The sequence below is a fragment of the Pelodiscus sinensis genome, chromosome 2, assembly GCF_049634645.1.
Source record: "Pelodiscus sinensis isolate JC-2024 chromosome 2, ASM4963464v1, whole genome shotgun sequence".
In the NCBI taxonomy this organism is placed as follows: domain Eukaryota; kingdom Metazoa; phylum Chordata; order Testudines; family Trionychidae; genus Pelodiscus; species Pelodiscus sinensis.
The window spans coordinates 248,134,199-248,154,686 of NC_134712.1; the positions used below are offsets into that span (position 1 = coordinate 248,134,199).

Here is a 20,488-nt window from a genome sequence, read left to right on the forward strand (position 1 = left end):
CCAGACAAATGATTTCCATTAAGTGTTATAATTTGTTTGGTAACGAGCATTAACATTAAGGCTATCTGGATGATCTGGCTTTTATGAGTCAGTAAGAAGTAGCAAGCACTAGGTGTCATGCTAGATGTTTTGTAGGATGAAGACCTTATTTGCAAGCTCTTTGAAGAATGGATCTGTCTACAAACTCTGAAGCCGTATGTTAATGCATTCTGAGACTTCTACTCTGAGTCTGACACAATGTGAAAGTTTCAGAACAGAAGAACTGTTGTTTTTACAAGCCTCTGTTTCACTTGCATAGTATGGATCCTAAATATTCATTTAAAATGCCCATAGTCAACCTCCTGATGTTTTACTTCCCCCCTTCCTATTATCAGTGGTTGTTTGTGGCTTTGTTTGCTGTCTGTGTTGTTTTATTACTTTTTTTAGTGTTCTATGTTTGTGCACTATCAAATTAAGAGTTGACATCCCAGAGAAACTATATGCCTCGATGCTTTTTACTCTTCTTTCCAGTGGCAGTAAATATCGTATTAATATTTGCAAGGAGGGCATCACTATTTCTATTTGACTCAGGGCATCACTATTTCTATTTTTTAGCGTCTTAAAGTTGAGCTATGTCAACTGCATGCAAGAGGGACAGTTTTGTGAACTGTCTATAGTATGCTAATATTTTGGCAGATGCATCATTTTTTGTGAGCAACTTTTGTTGAGATTCTGACGATTCATGGTCTACAGAAGTAAGTTGTTAAACTGCGGCTCTGGTGCATATTTTTTATGTTTTTACTTAATGGCCATATCTTTGATTTATTTATATAGCTGTTTTCAGTACGCTCCATTATGGTGTGTTTACTAGCTTGAGTTGTTAGAAAGGATGATGAAATATATGTAGTCCAAAAATAGTGCTAATTTTCTTTTTATTTGATATTAAATAAACATCTTAAGCCAGGGCTGGGCAAGAGGCTATCAGCAGACAGGGTCTGGCTCATCTAGCACTTTCATCTGTCATAGCAGCTCCCGGCCCTACCTTCTAAAACGCTGCCTGGGAGCCTCTGGGGAGCTGCAAGCCCTTTCAAATCCTGCTATTTAAAGGACTTGTGCACTCCCAGCGACTGCCAGGCAATGCGTTAGCGGTGGGGCCGGAAGCTGTGAGCCCTTTCAATTCCTTCTATTTAAAAGGCTTGTTCCCTCCAGGCAGCTGCTAAAACACAAGCCCTTTTAACAGAAGCAGTTGAAATGTCTTGCAGCCTTCTGGCCCCACCGCTAACACGTTGTCTGGGAGCCGCCGGGAAGGCGCGAGCCCTTTCAACTGCTTCTATTTAAAGGGCTCGTGCCTGCTGGGCGGCTGCTACCGCATTGCCTGGCAGCTGCCCAGAAACCAGCTAATGCGTAGCCTGGGAGCAAGCCCTTTCAACTCCTGCTATTTAAAGATCCCACCCCTTCCACCTTCCGGAGCAGCCTGCAACCACTTCAAAAATTTATGAAGTGTGCCCCCCCCCTTAAAAAATTATTGCCCACCTCTGTCTTAAGCATTGCTCCTCATTAATTATTCCTTGTTTTCTTTTTTTTGTCTTCCATATGTGCAAACTGCTTAAAATATATTTTTATACCTAGTTTTTTTGTTTTGGTGGTACAAAGCCTCATATTACCTCAATATTAGTGTTTCACACAAGAAAATTCAACTCACCCAAGGATGGAAATGTTAGAGGGAACACTGGTACCCATATATTCATCCTTTTTATAAGACTTCATTAAATTCTGTACAAAGCACACAGTGTAAGGTATAATTTAAAAACTCATGATTGTTGTTTTTCTAGTAAAATGTATGTTGAAACATTATACGATCCATTATACAGTCCACTCTTAACATATTACCAAAGACGTGTTTCAACACTTTCTAGAGGGCAGTCACAAACAAATTCTCCAGACAGCTAGCTAACCCATCAGTGAGATCAAATGGACCCAATCAGTAGGACCTGATTAAATGGCCTTTGGTTGGTAGAAGAGAGTGTATGCCAAAAAAATAAAATAAAAAAATTTACATTTTGATAAAGATACGGATTAAAGTTCCTGACCACAGTTTACCCGTCCTAGAAATTCACTGTTGTGCAAGAAAAAGTGTTATAAAGAAGAGTGGACAGATGCACCAAATCATCTCTACCTTACTTTCTATCCACAGCATTACCAACCTCTGAAGAAAAGAAGCAGCATTCAACTGGGAGAGAGATCCGGAATCAAACATGCTCAGCCAATAAGACTGCTGAAACAAGTGTGACAGACCTTTTCTTTGCATCCACTTAACTGGTTAAGTTAGGTGTTAGTGCATTTTACCTTTTATTTTCTAACAACCAATTCTGACTTGAATGCCTCATTACTTGCAGTTACTTAAAGTTTACCTTTCTTTAGTTTATAAATTTGTTTATTGTTTTATCTAAACCAGTGTATTGGGATTGAAGTGTTAGGAGAAAATGCATTTGGGATAACAAGATTTGTGCTTATTTTCTATGAATAAATGACTAACTTAATATAAGCTTATATTGTCCAGAAGAGTGCTAGGCAGTACAAGGCACATATTTCTGGGGGAAGTCTAGGACTGGGAGTTTTCTGATGTTGCACTGCAGCGTTATTCATGAATGACTTGCGATAGCATAGCTAGAAATGATTTACATGCTGAAAGCTGTGATAGCAAACCAGGAGTGATTGCTCTCAACAGCAAAGCAATGTAAAAGGCACTCCAAGTTGGGAAATTGAGAGAACACAGCTGTTCATCAGTCTAGATATACTCTGGATGATGTCACAAGCACCTTCATAAAATTAAAATACAAGCGACACCAAATAAAATTATGGGACCTCAGAAATGAAGCAAAACAAATGGAACAACTTTGAGCAAGCACTCCCTTGCAAAGCTACATGGGGCAAAACAGCTATGACTGGAAATTGGTTGGAAATCTGTATGCCAATGAAGTGTCATATAGGAGGAAAAAAGAGTCTTCTGCAGTATTGCTAACTCTTGTGATTCCATCTCTAAATAGTTGTGTTGTTCTAAAACCCTACACCAGAATCACAGCTTTCATTTGAAAAAGTCTTAACCCTGATGGTTGTGCAGATAAACTCAAAGATGTGAGCCCTAAAGACTCAAAAACAAGAAAGTAAATACAATTAACTACTGATAAAATGCACCCTCAACATATGGGTTTTTTAATCTCATCACTTTAAGCCAGACTCATTATTCCTTAACTCTTATGACTGGCAATACTGCATTAGGAATCAGAGTAATATAAATGCTCTTTCCAGAGACTCACCGAGAAGTGAACTCCATTAAAGTGAACTGGAACAAGGTTGCCCTAGACAAGGAATCATAGAACACAGAACACTAGAACTGGAAGGGACCTCAAGAGGTCATAAGTCCAGTCCCCTGTCCTCACGGCAGGACCCAGTACCATCTAGACCCGTAGTCACCAACCTATTGATGGTGATCGACTGGTCGATTGCGGGGGTACAACCAGTCAATCGCCAGGTGTTCCCAGCCTCTCCTTGTTCTCCCCCACCCCCAAAAAGGAGCCTGTGCTGGAGCTACAACCTCCTGTGAAAATGGAGGTAGCGCCAGTTTCCTGCAGGGTGGAGGGGCGAAGGAAGTCTCGTGGCTGCATGCCAGATCCGGTATCTCAGGAAGCACGTGAGCTGCTTCGCCCCTCCCCAAAATAGCTGGTGCGCTTCCTGAGACACTGGCTCTAGTGCGCAGCCGTGGGACTTCCTTCCCCATGCTGGCTACCTGCGTGCTTTCCTGTGGTGGGGGGCAGGCAAGGAGAAGTCCCACGGCTGTGCGCCAGATCTGACTTCTCAGGAAGCTTGCCTGCTGTTGTGGGGAGAGGAGGAGCAGTGCACATGCTTCCTGAGATGCTGGATCTGGCGCACAGTTGCGGGACCCCCAGGTACTGGCCAAGCTGTCCCTGTCTCCTCCCCCCTGGCCAGACCCCTGCCCCAATCAGCATCTTGCTCCTGCCCCCTACCAAATCATCCACCAGCACCCTTGTCCCTGTTTTGAAATCTGGAGTAATTCTGTGCTTTGGAAGGGATCCCAAAGATGCTAAATCCAAGGGCTGAAGGGTTCCTTGTTGCTTTCCTTTCCTCTCTGGCTTTCTGAAAGTGTCTTCCTGGCAGGAAAGGTTAGCCAGAAGCAGGAAAAAATAAAGGCTCATGGAGAGCAGAGACAGAGCTCTGCACTCACTAACAGAGGCAGTGACATGGATCTGTAATGCAGAGAGGTGATACAAATGCTTAACAGCCGTCTTTGGAAATAAGTCCTTAAATTGTGCATTTATAATAGTAAATTTAATCCAGTAAAACACTGATTCACCAATTCAGGGGAAAAGGGTAAGAAAATTAATAGTTTTCAAAGTAAAAACCACTCATTCCTTATGCCATTTTTTCAATAACTTCCATATTCCTACATTTCTAATTTTCCCTTAATTAGAATAATGATTTTACATAAAGAATTAACAGAACTTCTTAATAAACAATCATATAGGTAGCTCTCTTGCTCAACCCTTTTAAAATGTAAAAGCAGATTGCTTTTAGAACTGTTAAAATCATGATAAACTGCCAAACAATTTTATTAACTGGCTTTTGTCATCTAAACAACAGCTGTTTTCAGTGTAGTTAAAGGGCAACTTCACACAGACAGAGACTGCCCAAAATGTCAGCGTTATCCCAAGGCAGGAAGTCCACTCAGCAGTTGCTGGCAGATGCCAGAGTAAACTGAATATTCTATGTTTGTCCAATTACTCTTTTTTCCTTTTGGCAAGTCTACACTGTTCATAAATGCTCTGTTTCCCCTACACAGGAAGTCAGGGCCTCAAATTTAATCCTGAACATTCAGTTCTGCTCTATTACAGCTATCACTACAAAAAGTATTCTCACAGAAGATAATCTAGTTTTTGCTTCTGCTGGTACTGCAATCGCTTATGAATTTCAGTGCTGACTTTAGGAGGAAGAAAAAAAAGTCCCTGGTTACACAGTTCAAACAGTATTACAGAATCCCAATGGAATTATGTGGCTAATAAATGGGATAGTAGCAAGTTTTCCCCAACTCTTCCCACCTACTTAACCACCACTGGGGGGGATCCTACTTTTTTCCTGAGGGTAGAGAGGAAGAAAGATTAAAAAAAGCTGAAGAATCACTAAACAATCATTTATCAAGCATAAAGAGACAAACATTGCTCAGAATTAACTGCTTTAAATTCTGTATATATAAAACACCACAGTAACAGAGGTCCCAGTCTATTAAAGTAGGGCTAAGATCCTTTTGCATCTGCTCTTATTTTTACCAACGTATTTGCCTTCTCAGCACCTAGCCTACCACAAAGATTTGACTAAACCAATCTGAATGTACTAACATTCTTCACTCATGCTAAGCTGTCTGAACAGGATAAAAGATCCTAATTCCATTACCTTGGTTTTGCATGATTTTATTTTCACAGCAGGGCTATCCCTAGGATAGTGTGGGGCCCAGAACAACCCCTTCCCTCCCCCTCCCATCCACCACAGGCCCTGCCCCTGGCCCTCAACTCCTGCATGACTCATCCCAGGGGACTAGCAGGAGGCCTGGAGCTGTCTGCAGGGGTCAACCCCGCCCTTGCATGCTCTGGTGGGGGATGGGGTGAGAGAAGCAAAGTGACCCAGCCCCCAGCTTACTTTGCTCCCTTGACTCCCAGCTGCATCATTCTGGTGAGTGTAGGGCAAGGATGTAAAATCCTAGTTAATCAATTAACCGGTTAACTGATTAAACAAGGACAGGCAGGGGGACCGCTTCAGTCCAACGTGGCCAGGCTGGAGCATCCCTGCCTGCAGAGGGTCCCACAGGACTAGAATAGTCCCCTGCCCTCAGCAGGCTAGGGATTGCTCCAGTCCATGAGTTAACCATTCACATTCCTAGTGCAGGAGAAGCAGTTCCACCTCTTCACCAAGCTCCTTGGGCACCCCAAAGCATGGGGCTCAGGACAGTTGCCCCAAACAGTCCAATAGATGGGTCTGCTCTGTTTCACAGTGTTCTACCATTTCAACGGAATAATCTATGGCAACCCTGTTTGCAAACGAATTTGATGTAGAAAGCTGGCTCTTCATTTTTAAATGCTAGAAGGGCAGGAAGAATTCAAGATTATGTTCCAGGTTATGTTCTGCGCCATTCCCTCAGCCCCTTTGCAATGCTTCACCCCTGCTGCTCTGGCTTATAAACAGGCTTGGTAGAATGCACCTTTTTATTTTATATAACTTCGTGTAATATACATTTTAAGCTTTTTGGTTTTTTATAATTTTCACAGTTGTGGGAGATTATGGAGAGAGGCCAAATAATTTTTTAGGACAGTAGAAGTTGAGAGTCAAAGATTTCAAGCTTTGCAGCTGTTAAAATACAAACAGAGAGACAAGGAGGGGGAGATAATATATTTTTTGATTTGGGACCAGCTTTGGTTATTGAGAGATTATCCCATTTGAGCTCCACAGACCTGGAGAAGTGCTCTCTGGAGTTCTAAAGAGTCTCTTTCACCAACCATATTTGGTCCAATTAACGAGATTACTTCACTCATCTTGTGGCTCTCATCCTGGCACCGACAGTACTACAACAAAAACCAGCAAAAACCACTAAATGTCATTAACTCATGTCAAGAAATACAAAATAAATATCCTAATACCAGACAAGATTTCTTGATTTAATATTCACTTCAGACGTTTATATTACTGAATGTTAACCCTAACAAGTTCTCAATTAGCATTTTTCTTGCTTTGCCCATCTATAAATAATTACTACTGATAGAAATATTTTAACTGTGAAATCAACAGCTAATTTCTAAGTTATTTGGGAAAAAAAATCCTAGAGATTTCAGGTGCCTAAGTATCCTATGGAATCACAGTTAAAGTTGCCTCCCAAGTCCCCAAAAAATCTGAAATGACACCCTGGTGAGTCAGGAGAGGCCAAAGGGCTGCAGGAGGGACATGGGCTCAGGCAAGACGCAGCCCCCATCTGACAGCATGCAGCTCGCCTTGAGTTGCAGACTAAGCACTAGGGAAAAGGGGCAAGTGCAGCTGTGGCAAAGGAGCTGCCAGGGCTTCTGCAGAGCAGCTCAAACTCTGGAGGAAGAACCCACTGAATGGTGAGTGACACACTCAGGTTCTTCATTTCATTTCATAGTCAGATGCCATTCAAAAAGAGCAGCCTGCCTTCCATGCCTCATATTTTAGGGTAAATATTTAATCTACAATAATCCACTCCCTGTGTAGCTCTTAAAGGAAGGGCTTGGCCAAGAAGCACCGATAATGACAATTCTCTTTCCAAGGGGCAGAGAGAATAGCAAGCCCTGCGCACCCAGGGGAGCAAAGGACTGAACAGCTTCCTTCAGGTGCCCCAAGGACATGCCTTGTCCTTCCTCTCCTCAGACTCAAGTTCCAACCCCTCTATGGAGAATGCTGTGGCTCACAATCTCGCCTGTCACAAGCAAAGTCACAGTTTGCAGCAGCACAGCACAGCACAGCACTGCCTTCTGAATCTTAGCATCTTGGTGAAAAACATGTTGTATTTGTCCTTATTCAGTAGTTTAGTGCAGGGGTGGGCAATAATTTTTGACCAGGAGTCACTAGAGAAATATCTGAAGTGGCCTGGGGCTGCCCTGGAAGGGGCGGGGCCAGGACACTTTATGCTTCCCACCCCCTTCTGAACAGCTGGCAGTTCCCTCTAGGTGCCCATGTCCATGCTCGTGGCGGTGGGAGGAGATTTGGTGTGCTCCTCCCTTCCCCACTATCAATCAGAGCTTTGGGGGGGGGGGGTGAGGAAGCACGGGAAGTCTCCTCCTGATCTGCTCCCATCCTGCAAGGAGTGTGCAGTGCTTAGAAGCGCCACACCCCTTGCAGGGCAGGAGAAGACATCACTCATGCCCTGCCCCCCCAGGCCCATCAGACCCTGGGGGCAGGGGAGGCACATGAAATCTCCTCCTGCCCTGCCCCCTTCCTTCAAGGAGCATGCAGCACGTAGAAATGCCACCTGCTCCCTGCAGGATGGGAGCAGGGAAGGAGGAGACTTCATGCGCTTCCCCCAGCCCCAAACCCAATTGACCTGGGGATGGGGGGGGCGCGCAAAGTCTCTTGCTCTCTGCCCTCAGTGCTTAGAGTCAACTGCCAGGGTTGATTAAGCACCACACGCTCCACTATCCCCCTAAGCCCTAATTGTCCTGGAAGGGGGGAGTGGCAGGGCCTCCATGGGCCAAATCAACCCACTTGGCAGGCGTATCTAATCCGTGAAGGCTCTTTTGCCTACCCCTAGTTTAGTTTAATGTTTCGTTTTTGACATTTTATTATTGTAATAAATTTGAATCAACTTGTGTGTCAATTTGAGTACATTTATGAAAACTTTTGAGATTGCCAATTTATTTCTGAAATTTTCACTAACACTACTACATACTTAAACTCAAGGGGCGCCAAAATAGAAGTTGGCCTAGGGCGCCATTTTCCGCAAGGCCAGCCCTACTTGTTGTGACACACTGCACCCCACGTAACAACCCATACTCACCACTATTTATATGATGATATATTTTGTATAGAGTTTGCCTTCTGAGGTATAGGAAAAGCCAATCTAGTGAACATCATTGTCCTGCTATGTGAATCAATACTATAAATGGAGCGATGAAACTCTGCGATAAGACTGTTACTGAAATGTGTTGTAATTTTGTATAATACCCACAAGCCAATTTCTTCAAAGTCACAATAGCTCGACAGTAAAGTATGAGAGCCATAATCTGTTTAAATCTGACAGTCAAGAGAAAGAGGGAAGGTATAGACAAAATAATTACAATTCATGTGAATTTGCAGAACACGAACACCATGGAACTGCACGATTCCATGATCCAGCCAGGACTTTTCCAAAGAAAAGGATCAGGATATAAGGACGACCAGGGAGGCAGGGGGTGGGCCTTAAACTAACCCTTCTCCTCCCTCATCTCTCAACACTGTAGCAGTCCGGGGCCGGCCCCTGGCTGCAGTAGCAGCATTTCTGGCCCGGTCCCAGGCCGCCTGGCCATGGTAGTGGCACCTCCAGGGCCAGCCCCAAGCTGCCTGGCCAGGATAGTGGCACTTCTAGAGCTAGCCACAGGCCGGGATAGAGATGCCTTGGGGGCCGGCTCCAGGCCACAGTAGCGGCACCTCCATGCCAGCCCCGGGATGCCGTAGCGGCACTTCTGAGGCTGGCCCCAGGCCGCAGCATCTCCAGGGGAGGCCTGTGGCCACAGCGCCTCTGACCGCAGTGCTACATTAGTGGCACCTCCAGGGCTGACCCCGGGCCACATCGCCTCCAGGGCAGACCTTGTGGCCGTGGCAGGGGTGCCTCCGGGGTGGCCTGTGGCTGTGGTGCCTCAGGGCCAGCCCTGGACTGTGTGGCTGCAGCAGCGGTGTCTCTGGCCTCCGGGACCACGTGGCCATGGAAGCGGGGCCTCTCTCCGGGGCAGCTGGCACAGCGTGGCTGCAGCCTTTGCAGTAAAAGAGCATAAAGCCGGTAAGGTTCCCCCTCATGTCCAGACCCTCCCAGCCCACCCCAATATCATCAATTTCCTCCCACCCAAGACCCAGCAGCCCCAGCTTCCTCTGACACCCTCCGTTGTTCTTACACCCTCTCTCCTGGCCATATGCTGCACCCTCCCTTGTTCCTGCTCCCTCCACCTGGCCAGACACCCTACTCCCAGCCTGTTTCTACACCTCAGCTCCCACCCAGATCCTGCACCCCATCCTTATCCTACTTGCTGGCAGCCGTGTCTCACGCACTTACCCCTCATTTTTGTCCCTATCCCAGAACCTAAGGAGGTCCATAAAATCCACTAATTCCAGAACCCCTGAAAAGTAAATCTGGTCTATAGGAAGCCCTGAACCTCAGTTTCCCCTTACCCCATGAGGCTGGGGCACCAGAGGCCACCCCTGGACTAAGCCAATGTGTCTCCAGTGCCCTCAGTACCTGCTAAGAGCCTTTTCAGGCATCAATAAATTAGGCTAGACTTATTGAGTAGTTAACTCACTATTCAAATAGTCACTCCCTTCTCCCTCCCCCCCCCCCCCCCCCGCCCACCATATCAGAGGCAGAAAGGGAGGAAACAGGAGCTGGTTCTGTTGCTCCATGGGGAGGGGAGGGGAGGCAGAAGCGCAGTGGGGGAAATGGCACAAGCCAGGGCTCAGCTGTCCCAGCTCACATTGGGTCCCAGACACTGTGCACCTCTGCTGTTTAAATGTAGTAAGAGCCTAGTGATCCTTTATCGACTAATCGAGTAGTTGATGGAAATTTAATATCCTTTTTTAACATCCCTGTAATAGATCTTGATCCCTCAGATACTGAAATAGTTCAGCCAAACTGTTGCATTTGGGGTATTCTGTGTGACCAGATATGTATCACCACACTGGCTGGACTAGTATGTGCGCCGTATGAACTAATGGACTGATACGTATTTGTAGTACTGAACCAGCCTTCTCTGAGTTCAAGCATCATGAATGTGCAACAGGCTAGATATTATGGTTTATTTGATAGCCTCTTGATACACATACCACCACTGTTCATCTCAATATTTGGTATTATAGTTCCTCTTGAAATTGGTAGGGTCACCCAGTACATTTGTTGCTTTGTACACTCATTCCACAAATAGCTCAATAAGGCAACAAAGAATGAAAAGGGGTTGGGGAAGAGGAGAAAGAGGAAGAAATCTGAGCATGAATCGTAAAATACTATTACTTGGAAGATTCCAGGGATTTGAAAGGATTTTCAGTGACACGTTCTCCAGTTACAAAAGAAAAAAACCTATTGACTTTCCTCAAAGATCTGAATTTCTTCTCTATTTGTAGAAAAAAATTGCTAACACCCATATTATTATATGGGCAAATATTGTGCCCATCTATAAAAAGGGGAATAAGAACAACCCAGGAAACTATAGACCAGTCAGTTTAATGTCTGTCCCAGGGAAGATAATGGAGCAGGTAATTAAGGAAATCATATGCAAACACTTGGAAGGTAATAAAGTGATAGGGAATAGCCAGCATGAGTTTGTGAAGAACAAGTCATGCCAAACTAATCTGATAGCTTTCTTTGATAGGATAACGAGCCTTGTGGATAAGGGAGAAGTGGTGGATGTCATATACCTAGACTTTAGTAAGGCATTTGACACGGTCTCGCATGATATTCTTATTGATAAACTAGGCAAATATAACTTAGATAGGGCCACGATAAGGTGGGTACATAATTGGCTGGATAACCGTAGTCAGAGAGTTGTTGTTAATGGCGCTAAATCCTGCTGGAAAGGGATAACAAGTGGAGTTCCGCAAGGGTCTGTTTTGGGACCCGTAGTGTTCAATATCTTCATCAATGATGTAGATATTGGGATAGAGAGTACGCTTATTAAGTTTGCAGATGACACCAAACTGGGTGGGGTTGCAACTTCTTTGGAGGATAGGGACATAATTCAAAATGACCTTAGCAAGTTAGAGAAATGGTCAGAGGTAAACAGGATGAGGTTTAATAAAGAGAAATGCAAAGTGCTCCACTTAGGAAGGAACAATCAGTTCCATACATACAAGATGGGAAGCGACTGTCTAGGAAGGAGCATGGCGGAAAGGGATCTAGGGGTCATAGTGGACCACAAGTTGAATATGAGTCAACAGTGTGATGCTGTTGCAAAAAAAGCAAATATGATTCTAGGTTGTATCAACAGGTGTGTTGTAAGCAAAACTCGTGAAGTCATTCTGCCGCTCTACTCTGCACTAGTTAGGCCTCAGCTGGAGTACTGTGTCCAGTTCTGGGCGCCACATTTCAAGAAAGATGTGGAGAAATTGGAAAGGGTACAGAGAAGAGCGACAAGAATGATTAAAGGTTTAGAGAACATGACCTATGAAGCCAGGCTTCGTGAACTGGGCTTGTTTAGTTTGGAAAAAAGAAGATTAAGGGGGGACATGATAGCGGTTTTCAAATATCTAAAAGGGTGTCACAAGGAGGAAGGAGAAAATTTGTTCCTCTTGGTTTCTGAGGACAGGACAAGGAGTAATGGGCTTAAAGTGCAGCAGGGGAGGTTTAGATTGGACATTAGGAAAAAATTCCTAACTGTCAGGGTGGTCAAATATTGGAATAAATTGCCAAGGGAGGTGGTGGAATCTCCCTCTCTGGAGATATTTAAGAACAGGTTAGATAGACATCTGTCAGGGATGGTGTAGACGGAGCTTGGTCCTGCCTTGAGGGCGGGGGGCTGGACTCGATGACCTCTCGAGGTCCCTTCCAGTCCTATGATTCTATGATATTACTCATTATTCTAGGAGATGAATTAAAGAAAACCCTTATTTATGTAAGAAATTGAAACATTTGCAATTCAAGTCCCTTTTAACAACATAAAATGTTACCCTTCCCACCTTTAAAAAAAAAACAAAAAAACACAACACCTTTCCAGCCACAGTAATCTTAGATATACCACCCAGGTAAGAAACTGCCACTTAGTCTCAGCAAGGACATGGATTAGACACTTATAACACCTGCTGTATCCTGTTCACTGATCTCTCTTCATGACAGGACACAGGAAGCCCTGCCTCCTTACAAAAGGGGGTGCAGAAAACCTGTTGGTTTCGGGGACATCCTCAGCCCTGTCTGGAGGTGGCAGCAGTGATGCTCCCTACACACCTCTCAGTCATACATATACACATCCACCCACCCACCCTCAATGCCTGAACACCCACAATATGTTAAATCCTCTCTGTCTACATCTCCCTTCATCCATTTTGTCCAGGGAAAGCATAAATTTGCCCAAAGACAAAACTGTAGCGCTCAAAGAAAATCTAAAGGGAACATTGCCAGAACCACAAAAATTCTCAAAATGTATACACAAGCAAGCTGAAAAAAGCATCTTTTATATACATTGGTATTTGCTGGTATCAGCCCAACCCAGACCCCAAGCAAATTACTCATTTCAGGAGCAAAAAATCTGCATTGAGCAGTCATTCCTCAGTCACTGGCGGGTCAAGGAGCATAAATATGTGGACTACATACCGACACCTACATTGCATGCCAAAATACCTCTCTGCAAACTCTTGAACAGCTAATCATTGGATTTTGAAGTAATCTAAAGTAGAACACTTCTTCGCTATGATCCTAATGCTAGGTGGGTTTATGCCAGTAGTCCCCAACACCGTGCCCACCATTTCTATGTGCCCACTAAGTGAACGGGGCTGGCCCCGCCCCCGTGCGCACGGGCGGTGCCAACCCCGTGGGCGCATGGGCATCATCGGCCCCGGGCGTGCAGCCCATGGGCGTCCCTGCCCCCAGGTGCGCAGTGTTTGGATGGCCCTGCCCCCGAGTGCGGGGTGCAAGGGTTGTGCTGGCCCCAGGCGCGCGGCACAGGAGCGGCCTCGGCTGTGGGCGTGTGGCACAGAAGCAGCGCCGGCCCCGGGCACACGGCGTTTGGGCAGCCCTCCCCCGGGTGCACGGAACAAGGGCTGTGCCGGCCCCGGGCATGCAGCATATGGGTGGTGCCGGCCCCTGGGCACGCAGCACAGGGGTGGCACCGGCTCTGGGGATGCAGCACACGGGTGGTGGCAGCCCCGCCCCCAGGCATGCGGCACATGGGCTGTTCCAGCCCCGGCGCACGGCATATGGGCAGCCCCACTCCTGGGCGCACAGCACAGGAGCGGCGCTGGCCCCGGGAGTGCGGCGCTGGGTGGCACCAGCACCGGGCGCATGCTGTATGGGTGGCCCTGACCCCAGGCAAGTGCACGGCTCCACCCCGGGTACGTGTGTGGCCCCGCCCCCGGGTGCCCGGCAGCCCCGAAAAGTTGGGGACCACTGGTTTATGCAGTCTGTCAGAATTTGGCCCAATGTCCTTATGCCATCTGTGCCTCAGAACCACTGATCTGGGGAAGACATTAACCACTTTCATTGATAAACAAAGCACACAAGGAACTGGGAAAATCATAAATAAGAAGAACTGCATGTTCTACTGAGAATACCATCTCATTTTGGAGTCTCAAGTGGGCAGAGGTAGATTTATTGAGGGAGCTTGAGAAAACACCACTATTCTCCTGATTCCAATTTGGTCCCTGGTTTAAACTGAGTCCATAGCAGAGCCATGTATATATTAGGAAATAGACTAGACATGCCTGCACCAGCCAAATCAAATCACATACTTCGAAGTTCTTTCGAAAGCTCTCTCTCTACTTACCATTTTAAAGGAGATTTACATAGAGCACTTCTCAATAATTCATCAACAGGAATTTTAATAGTCATTTTTGCCACAAACTATTACTGACAATGGTTTTGCAGCAAAGAGCTTCCCCTCAATCAGCACTGAAAACTAAGTAGCAGTGTTGACTGGATAAAAGTCTTCATTACCATATCAGAAAGGGTGCTTTCTGATTAGATTTAGCTTCCGGATGCTGCACACACGCACGCACACACTCCTTGATGCTAGTTGGCTGAGATTCTTGCCTATTAAAACATATTTTAAAAGATGCAAACAACAACTTGATTTGGATAAATAATTTTTAGGGCTGTCAAGCAATTAAAACATTTAATTGCAATTAATCCCGTGATTAGTCACGCGCACCTCCCCTTTGAAACGCCACCAAGGCGTTTCAACAGAGCAGCACTGCATGGAGCCTGGGATCAGCTAGAGTCCCCGCAGCGGCACTTCAAAGGGGCAGTGCAGCATTAACGCCTGAAATTAACGTGTTAAAAAATTTCACGCATGAATCCTGGACTGCGTTAATCGCAGGCATTAAGGCATGTCAATTGACAACCCTAATAATTTTAATTATACATGGGTGACCAAGCAGAATATATTGCAGAAGTGTACTAAAATTTCCTTAGTAAATCAGAAAATCTTCCTTACAAACTTTTTGCAACAACTGTTAACGTTTTACAAAATGCTATGTAATAATTTTGTTATATCACAGATATAAACTGAGTCTTGGGTCTGCCAACTGATAGGTGTGGTTGGTACAAGTTAAGCGGCTATTTTACATTTGGAGAAATCTCCTTCAGTTGAATAAACCAGTTGTAAATATAATGATAATCATGATCAAGAACATATTTTTTCCTAAAGGTCATGCTCTAAGAATTATTTTTGGGGGAGTTCTATGAACTCTGTTATACAGAAAGTCAGACTCGATAATTTTCCTGGCCTTGAACTCTACTAATAGTTATAACACTACATGCTAATCTAAAAACTATCTACAGCAATGATTTGCCACCAACTTTTACGGTATATAGGTACAGTATCATATTACAAAGATTAAAAATATGTTTATATAAAACCAACCACAGCATCATAGCAAAGAACTAATAGGGCAAGGAAAATACAAATAGAAATATGCCACTGATTTCCTAGTGATAGGGTTGACTCCCACATAACACAGGAAACATAAAACAGCACGGTTTCTTAACTCTTCGTAAAGTGAGTCTTTTGCAATTGGCTATAGTAATGCAGTTTAGCCAGAGCAAAAGGTAGAGGTGTCTTAAGAATAAGTTAGTATTGCAGTAATAAAATGAAGGACACTGTAATAGATTATGTTCAATTTAGGTAAAAAAAATGAAAGTTTCATCAGCATTTTGTAGATAACTAGCCTTACTGACATGTCTCTATATATGTTTACGTTTGAATACTTTTGACTATTGACTTAAATGGGCACGGAAATCACTCAAAGATATTACATCTGTAAAATTCTACTTTGAAAATTACTATTGAAATGAGATAAATAAAAACGTTGGGAATCTTTATTCTTATGGGGATTTTGGCAAGCAAAAATCAGTATTTATTCTTCAAGAATAAATCTTCTGAAATTGTATAAAACAGGTTGTCCTTCTCACTTGGCCTGGAGCTCCAGACCTAAAGTAATTGAGGGCAAAACTACTGGCTGAAATTGATTTAGGAGTTGAAAGACTTGTAAAAAAAGTTTATACTGATTTTGCTGTCACAACTTTAATACCTTTAAAGAATGCGCTCTTATACAAACAATAATACTTGAAGTCCATATCCATAACAAGATTTTTATTTGAACTGTTTCTGCAACCTCTGACAATTTGCAACTAATGGATTAAGGCAGAAGAAAACATTTACCTTTAAGCTTCTATTCTTCACTACCACATTCAATTAAGAGGATATTGATATGCTAATTAACTTTTGGGGGGGAGGAAAGTAGGTAGAAGGGAAGCACAATGTCAATAACCATTATTATTATGTTAATGAAAAAAATATCCCCAACTCCAAGAAATGAAATAGAAATCAGCATTAAAAGATGCAACTCTATGCCTTTTTGGGAGCATGTCACTCTGACTTTGTAAAATGGGGTGACTAAAAAGAAAATGGCAATAGAATGTGAGGTTAAAGACGACATATTAAAATACCTCAAATGACTTTAGTCCTGAGATATTATACAGTAAGAGCCTTTTAAAATTACCTATCATAAAAAGTACATGTACAAAAATATACAAAAGGAGAAACTTCAAGCCAGCACAAATACCATTTCATACAGTGGTCCTGTCAGATCCAGCCTTACTGAGTATGCAGTCGCAATCTGTACATGGATGGAAGACCCTGAATAACATCTAGTTAAGCACAAAGTGGTATGACAGCAATTCATTAATCTGAATCATAGCGGAACTATTACTTCAGCATGGTGTTAGGGTGTCACCGTGCTACTTACTGTCTTCTGGAGAAGTTCAAACAGAGGTCATCATGACTACTTGTCATTAAAAATTCCAAGGGAACTTTTTCAAGGGCAGAGGTATTAATTCTAATGGCCTAACCAAATTTTAATGCTCATCTACTTACAATATTGTAATTGCTGCTTATTTAAATTATGCAGTTTCAACTTGATGTTTTTCCCTTCATGTTGTAAAACCATTGTCAAAATTAGCTAATATATTTCTCTCCAGAGAGAACTACATTTCCATGATGAAAACAGCAATTTCTAGGTAGTTTTTGCATTTTAACTTGCGTATTCTGGAATCTTTTAAGATGGAATATAATATAAACACAGATTAGTTTTTAACTGATAGTGTTCCCATGTGTGAAGAAAGAATAGACACTGACATTGGTCAACCAGGACTGAAAACAGAGTACAGGTTGGACCTTCCTGGTTCAGCACCCTCAGGACCTGACTGGTCCCAGATGAGAGATTTTGCTGGATGAAGGGAGGTCATTTCTGGCCCCACCCCCTGCCCTGCTGCCTCATTGGGCTTCCTGTCTTCTCCCACCCTGCCACAACACAGATGAGCCAGGTGCCAGGCTTCCCAGATGGGCCCCATTCCTTCCTCTTGCAGCACAGCAGCTTACTGACTACCGGCCCCCTGGACAGCCCAGCTGGGCCTCCACTCTCCCCCATGCCCCCCAGCATCACACCAGGCTCCCACCCCCGACTCTCCCTTGCATCAGGCTGGGCTCCCACCCCTGTCCACCCACACAGTATGCCGGGACTCTGATCCTGGACCAGAGTGTCCTGGTTTATAGACAAACAATGCAGCAAATGAAGCACACAAATGTCCTCCCAGGCATAACATTTTTAATGAATGGACTTAGGACATCCTGTAACTATTTTCATTTATATTCTCTCTCTCTCTCTTTTTTTTTTTTAAAAGCAACCTGAACTCCAGCTATATGTATTAAGCAATACTAACTAGGCCAGTGGTCCCCCGTGCAGTGCCCGTGGGCACCATGGCACCCACCGGCGCATTTGTGTGTGCCTACTGAGTGACCAGGGCCAGTCCAAGCCATTCTTGCGCCCCGAGCCCATGCGCGGCCCCACCCCCTGGTGCGTGTGTGTCCCCACCCCCCGGCAGCCCCAAAAAGTTGGAGATCACTGAACTAGGCTGTAGTGCAATTTCTTTTCGTGTAATAAGTGATCAAATATTCAAAATCCAAAATAGTGTCCCTCTTAAGTGAATGACAGTCAATGAATGTTCTCTAACAACTCTATCATTTAAAAGGTTCAGAGAAGTAACTGAGTTAGTCTGTAACAGGAAAGACTTAAATAGTCTAGTAGCACCTTAAAGACTAACAAAACTTGTGGATGGTATCATGAGCTTTCGTGGGCACAACCCACTTCTTCAGATGACTAAAGTGTTGGAAGTTCAAAGCTCTAACAAAATCCCTTTCCTTCACACTAAGTCTACTGATTTTTGAAGGCAGTTAAGGAAACAAGTATGACCTTGTACGCAATCACAAAAATAAATGTGCAGATTAATGTGCACATTTTTTAAAATAAAATTTCAAAAAGAAAAATGTTTAAATGAAATCTCAACTAGGACCATTTTTTTGTCATTTTAAATAGATGTATTACAGTCAAATTTTAATATCTACTATATATTTGAAAGAGTTTGTGCATCTGTCTGTCTAGGAGTCCATTGTGTTCAAGAACTCCTAAACTCTAAGCACCAGGACCACCATATTTCATATGCAGCTGCCTCTTATCATAACTTAAAGCAAAGTCAAGGTCTGGCTGTGCCAGGACAATATGATGTGCCTCAAATTCGATTGTTTCCTATAAAATGGAAAGGGAGGGGTTTGGTAGGAGGGACAGTTATACTGTAGAATGACCATAGAGGGGCAGCAAGGGGCCAGAGATGGGAACTAGGACAGCTATAACCCTATTGGGCCAGCAGGGAGCAGGAGTGGAGAAAGGGACAGCTATTCTATTCTATATTTCAGAGAGGTTATTTGTCTGTCTGTTCCCCAGCCAGGAGAGACACAGACAGGTACTTCTCACCTAGCCCCAAGGTACTGCAGTGAGAGGGCTGGGATTGTCCTCTCTCCCCAGGGCAACCTGCATACTGAAACTCTCATCACCATCCCCACCCTAGAACAATGATTTAAATCAGTGGTCACCAACCAGCAGATTGGGATCTACCAATAGATCTTGGAGCCTCTGACAGGTGATCTTGACTGGTTTGGCCAAGAGACTGTCAAGTGCAGGCACTTCAGCTGCCCTGCCACCCATGAGGGGGGTGCTGATGTCAGCGTGCCCCTCCTTCCCCCACTCCTGTACGCTATTTCCACACAGAGAGAAGGGGAAAGAGGGAACTTGGCAATGCAAATCTCTGTCACACTAACACACTGTGTTTGTGTCTGTCACTCTCACAAACACACTGTCCTTCACTTGCATCTCCCGACCCAACACATACGTGGGGGGTTGTTGTTACTCTTTTTACTGCTTGCAAAGTATTTTATTTTTGGTTTTTGACTCACCTGTCCATTTCATAATTTTCATTTCTATCTTGCACTTAAATTTAATTCTTTGAGTACTGAGTTCTAAAATGCCTAACCTGTCGTGACTGGAATAATTATCCCCATGGTAATTGCTGCTCCTGGAAGTGGCTGGCATGTCCCTGCAGCCCCTGAGAAAAGCAAAGCAGGGGGTCTCCACATGCTGTCCTTGCCTGCCTGCAGACATCACTCTTGCAGCTCCTATTGATCAATAATGGGGAACCGTGGCCAGTTGAAGCTGTGGGCTCTGTGCCTGTAGAGGAGGGGCAGCACATAGCGCCATGGAGCCACTGCTATACATGCCAGCTGCTTTCAGGAGTGGTGCAGGGCCAGGGCAGGAGTAAACCTGCCTTAATCCCACTGCTCTACCACCCAGAAGCCGTCTCAGTTAAATGGTGCCCAGCCAGAGCTTGCTTCCTGAACCCCTGTCCCAGTCCTGAACTTCCTCCTACACCCATGTCTGGCACAGGAGGTTGAGTCCCTCTGCACCCAAACTCATTCCCAGACTCGCACCCTGAAACCCCTCCTGGACCAAGCCCGGAGCTCCTCCCACACTCCAAACCCCTTGGCCTAAGACCAGAGCCTGCATCCCCAACCTTTTACCCCAGCCTGGTGAAAGTGAGTGATGATGGGAGAGGAAGTGGGATGGAGTGAGCAGAGTGAGGCCTCAAAAGGGATGGAGGAGGGGCAGGGCCTCAAAGAAGGGGCGGGAAGGAAGTGGGGCAAGGGTACTTGGGTTTGAGGTAGATCTTCCATTGCACTTAAATAGAAAAAGTGATCATGTGGTTAAAAAGGTTGGAGACCCCTGATTTAAATGAAAAAAGACAAAATTTATTTGAGTTAAGGACCTAAGCAAAGCTGGGTAAATCTTCTAGTATTTATTATAAAGCACAAAGACATAGTCAAACAATATCCAAAATATTAGTGAAAATGCATTTATTAAATATGTTCAGCAAATGTTTACATACCTATACTTAGGCATATGGGAAAACGTACTGTATTAAGACCACACACACAGTTAAGTTTGTAAACAGTTCATTTAAAATGTTGAAGTACTCTTATATCAAATCCTATATTTGAAATAACACACAGAAACCTGTTGGGAAACATTTTAATTTGCCCAGGCACTCATTAATGGATCCCAAAGTAATTCCAAAAAACAGCTGGAGAGAGAGAAGCTGGGGAACTTGCCTTCATTTGCAGATCGGACACCTTTAATCAAGGTCTGAACAAAGACCTGA

The 20,488-nt window shown here is 44.4% G+C and overlaps 1 protein-coding gene across 7 annotated transcripts in view; it reads right to left on the minus strand.

The window, feature by feature from the left end:
- Positions 1–20,488, minus strand: part of CTDSPL (CTD small phosphatase like) — a 112,992-nt gene that overhangs the window by 69,108 nt on the left and 23,396 nt on the right. The window contains exon 2 of one of the 7 annotated variants that reach the window (XM_075922870.1): positions 6,498–6,608. The exons of the other annotated variants lie outside the window; for them this stretch is intronic. The gene's annotated coding sequence lies outside the window, so the exon portion shown is untranslated. The remainder of the gene's footprint in view (positions 1–6,497; positions 6,609–20,488) is intronic. 7 annotated transcript variants of the gene reach the window in all.